Here is a 4748-nt window from a genome sequence, read left to right on the forward strand (position 1 = left end):
AATATCAAATATATTATATATATTATATACTGAGTTTTACTTTTAAGACTCATGTATTGTGGTCAGCGTTGCCTCCGAGGCATTTTCCCATGTCATTATAGTATAAAAACATTGTTAATGGTTGTGAAACGCCACTAAAGGTTAAATGTTTTAGATTTACAAGCTACTGGTTTACAAGAGTAATAGAAAAATAAAGAAGCCATTAACCCTTCAACTTTCACATAACTTTTTAGTACACTTGGGTTTATGATTTTTTTTAATTCACAGAAAGAGGTTGGGTGTGGTGGCTCACGCCTGTAATCTCAGCACTTTGGGAGGCCAAGGCAGGAGCAACATTTGAGCCCAGGAGTTCAAGACTAGCCTGGGCAACACAGCAGGACCTTACCTCTACAAATTTTTTTTTTAATTAGTAGGGTGTGGTGGTGCACACCTGTAGTCCCAGCTGCTCAGAAGCCTGGGGAGAAAGGATCACCTGGGCCCCGTAGTACCACCACACTTCAGGCTGGGTGACAGAGACCCTATCACTATTAAAACAAAACAAAATAAAACAAATTTCAAATTGGTGAGCAAAGAGACAAAAAAACCCAAAAACATGTGTTCATAAATACTTAAGGAGTGTTTTGATATAAAATAAATTTACTGACATCTCTTCTACTTTGTAGACAAGAGTAAAAAACTAGTGGTACAGAGATTTGGATATCAAAAAGGTTCTGTACTTAAGCTCATCAGTTCCAGGAAGCTGGAAGATCAACCTCACCATTCACGAAAAGAAAACAGTGGCTTTTAGTCACCACCACCACCATGAAGACAAAGCCACAGACAGAAAAGGGGTGACTAGCCTTAGCTCAGGAGTTTGTCAAGAGTTAAAAGTTGGCCATTTTGTTTTACTGCCTATTTTACTTCTCCCCAACTTTAAGAATGGGTCCTAACCTTCCACCACTTGCTAGACACGTACATTCTTCGACTTAATCTCACCTGACTCATAAGCAAAGTCTTCATATTCCTATAGCTGCTATTTGTAAAGCCTTCAAAGTTACCATCTTAGAAATATTTTTATTAAACCAGATGCAGAAAGTTAAAAAATAAAAGAGAGTGTGCGCTGGAGGAGAAAAAAAAAAAAAAAACTTGAAACATACCATCCTCACCCAAAGGGATAATTTCTCAAGTTCTCTTTTGGTAGCACTACCTACCAGAACAAAGGTATAACACCAGAACAAAGGTACAACAGCAGAACAAAGGTATAACACTTGTATAACACTCCAGAACAAAGCAGAATGATCAAGTTTCCTCTCTAAGAGAATCATGTGGGAAAATAAGGAGATCTTTTTCAGAGAACATTTTGGACCACAGAGAACAAATTCCCCACTTACTAAGATTTGGGAATGTAACAGAGCAGCTCCTCTTAAACGGTTACCAAAATATGTATTTCCCTAAGGATTTATAAGGTTAAAAATTGGTAAACATGTGCTGAAAGAAATGGTCAAAGAACTACTAGTACAAGCTTTGAGGAAAAATTCCAATGCCTTTGGGAAAAAAAGTTTCTAAATCTACTTTCTAAATCTTAGCTTAAAAGTGATTGTTTATTCCCCAAAGATAAAAAATCCCATTATTTCCTCATGTGAAGAGACACACCTGAAGAACTGAATCATTATATTAATTACAATTATTATCATATAACAGAATTCATTATTATTACCATATTAATGCTAGAAGAAATTTTAGAGATCCAATTCAAACTTCATTTTACAAATGAGGAAACCTCTGAGAAATAAACTGCATGATGTGGCCAAATCAGCTGTCAACAGCAGATGATACAACAGTGGTGTGCCTTATTTCACCACCTGAACTAGAAACTCACTAGAGGCTTATAGAAGAGTAGATGTCTTCTATACCTTCCTGTTACCCACAGTGTCCAGCTGAATAATTTGGACTTAGTATAGTTAACCTTGTAACACCATATTATAACTATAAAATCAAGAATGTTTCCAAAAGTAAAACATAAAAGCTGGCTTCATTACTTTATAACCACACAGAACTTAATTTTACTCCTTATTTATGTCAATATACGGCATGCCAGTCCTTGAAGACGTCAACACAAATACAGTTACAATTTATACCTTCCAAATCATCAAGTAATTATCAATCTTCTTAAAAGTTTTTAAGAACTCACAAATCACAATAGTAGTTTACTTCTATAGGCTTTAAAACTCAAAATATTACCTGATCTTCAACCTCCCTTGAATGAAGAAAGATGACATTGGCACACCATCTAAGCTATCATTTTATCTCATTAAAAATTAAGCAGTTGAGGCCGGGTGTAGTGGCTCAGGCCTGTAATACCAACACTTGGGGAGGCCGACATGGGCGGATCACTTGAGGCCAGGAATTTGAGACCAGCCTGGCAAACATGGTGAAAACCCCGTCTCTACCAAAAACACAAAACTTAGCCAGGTGTGGTGGCAGGTGCCTGTAATCCCAGCTACTCAGGAGGCCGAGGCACAAGAATCGCTGGAACCCAGGAGTCGGAGGTTGCAGTGAGCCGAGATCACGCCATCGCACTCCAGCCTGGGTGACAGAGCGAGACTTCGTCTCAAAAACAAAACATAACAAAAACAAAAATTAAGCAGCTGAACAAAATGCCATCAGCAGCATGTATTACAAAAAATATATTCATAAGTCTCCACCTCCTGTTAAAACCATTCAAGGTAGCTAATAGTTCTACTCTAAGCCTCAACTTACTACTATTTTTCATAATTCAAGCTTACATTCTTAAATTTGCTCTTGCAACCTACCTTTCATCAAACTCAATAACCACCTCAAGCACTAGGTTTAACGGAGCATGTCTACCACCTAGGAACCAAGTAGCGGAGTACCTGATGGTCACTTTCCTAAAAGCATAATGATTTCCCATGAAGTTGTTTAAATAAACAGCAGGAAACTAGAGTTGATTTAATGAATTTTAAAACAGAAGACTATGAAGTAACACAAGTTATACCTTAAATAATTTAGAAAACAAGTATAAATTTGAAATTACATCCTTTTATTCTGAAACAGTAGTTCTCTGACTTTAATGTGCCTACATTAATGGCTGGTCAACTGACTGATTCAGAAGGCAAGGATGGGGCCTGAGATTCTGCATTTCCATCCTTCTCCCTGGTGATACCGATCCTTTTGGTCCATGGGCCACCTTGGATTAACAAAGATGTGGTAAAGAGCTTTGAGAAATACCTGTCCAGCTGACCAGACCAATAACAACAGTGGCTGTCAGGGCTGGCTGCTTTCACATCCAATGGTACCTTTTTTTTTTTTGAGATGAAGTCTTGCTCTGTTGCCCAGGCTGGAGTGCAATGGCGCAATCTTGGCTCACTGCAACTTCCACCTCCCATGTTCAATTCTCTGCCTCAGCCTCCTGAGTAGCTGGGATTACAGGCACCCACCACCACACCCAGCTAATTTTTTGTGTTTTTAGAGAGGCAAGGTTTCACCATCTTGGCCAGGCTGGTCTTGAACTCCTGACCTTGCGATACACATACTTCGGCCTTCCAAAGTGCTGGGATTACAGGCGTGAGCCACCACGCCCGGCCGGTTACATTCCTTAAAGTAGATACAGACTTTCCCTACATTAGGACTCTTAATTATGCTTTTGAATCCTCCTCTCAAGACAGCTCATATTTTGCATCTAGAAGATAACTGGGAATGTTGCTTCCAAACCACTTCAGCTTATTCCTTCCATGTGGAAGGAACTTAATTTGTTTAACACTCCTGACTTTTGACTCACTTCACCCAGGAGAAGTGAAGTGACTTAGTGGATTTTTGTAAATTTATTAAGAATTAGCTGCACAAACTCAGAATGGCCCAACCTCTTTTTTTCCCTCTTAGCAATGAGCTGCCCACCAGGGCCAGGATGAGGGTGCAGTGAGGGAGATACTCGCTGGAGGCACTGAATTTAAGACCACACAATTAACAGTACCCTACCCAGCCATCCTGGAGCCCAAGGCAAAGGGAAACACTAGTAACTGCAGCTGGCTGGTTACCTAACTCATCTCCTCTTCTTTCTGGCACACAGATAATATGTTTCGATGTGTTTTGCAGGTAATGCTGTGTATTCCAGCCAGCAGAATGTGAGTGGACATCATATGTACCACCTCTGAGCCTGGACCATCGAACTCACACATAATCCTTCACGCTCTTTCTTATGTGACTACACAGATGAACAAAGGAAGCCAAGTGTGGAAACATGTTCAAGATGGAACCACAAGACGGAACAAGCCTGGATCCCTGAACCCCTCCTTGGAGGATTAGTGACCACAAATCATAAATACCCATCTAGATCTCAGCGAGCAAGAAATAAATTATTGTATGTGATTATTGTATGTGAAGCTGATGGCTTTAAAGGGTTTTTTGAGGGGGAAAGAAGCGTGATGATAGATACATTCTTAAATACTATACTTTGAAAGAAGCGAACAATAGTTAACAACTATGTCATTTTAGTCATCTTTTCGTCAAAACAAAGATGTTGCAGGCCTGCGCTTACTTAATACGAAAACACCATATGATCTACAAATCCTTGGGGATACGGAGAATCAGGGTAGCTGATGACATCTGACCTATCCTCTTACTCACTGATACTGTTCAGAAATCCAAGCTAATAGGTTCTAAAACAGCCAGGGAAAATGGTAATTTCTATGCACTTGCATTTTTATGATAGAAAACTGCAAAAAAAAAAAAAAAAAAAAAAAAAAAAAAAA

The 4748-nt window shown here is 39.2% G+C and overlaps 1 protein-coding gene across 10 annotated transcripts in view; it reads right to left on the reverse strand.

Moving 5' to 3' along the window:
* The window catches only part of MTUS1 (microtubule associated scaffold protein 1), a 160410-nt gene that overhangs the window by 118772 nt on the left and 36890 nt on the right, over window positions 1-4748 (reverse strand). Inside the window, exon 1 of one of the 10 annotated variants that reach the window (XM_017867217.1) lies at window positions 431-454. The exons of the other annotated variants lie outside the window; for them this stretch is intronic. The gene's annotated coding sequence lies outside the window, so the exon portion shown is untranslated. Of the gene's footprint in view, window positions 1-430; window positions 455-4748 lie in introns of those variants that run through there. 10 annotated transcript variants of the gene reach the window in all.

The sequence above is a fragment of the Rhinopithecus bieti genome, unplaced genomic scaffold (assembly GCF_001698545.2).
Source record: "Rhinopithecus bieti isolate Rb0 unplaced genomic scaffold, ASM169854v2 scaffold_2888, whole genome shotgun sequence".
NCBI classification, from domain to species: Eukaryota; Metazoa; Chordata; class Mammalia; order Primates; family Cercopithecidae; genus Rhinopithecus; species Rhinopithecus bieti.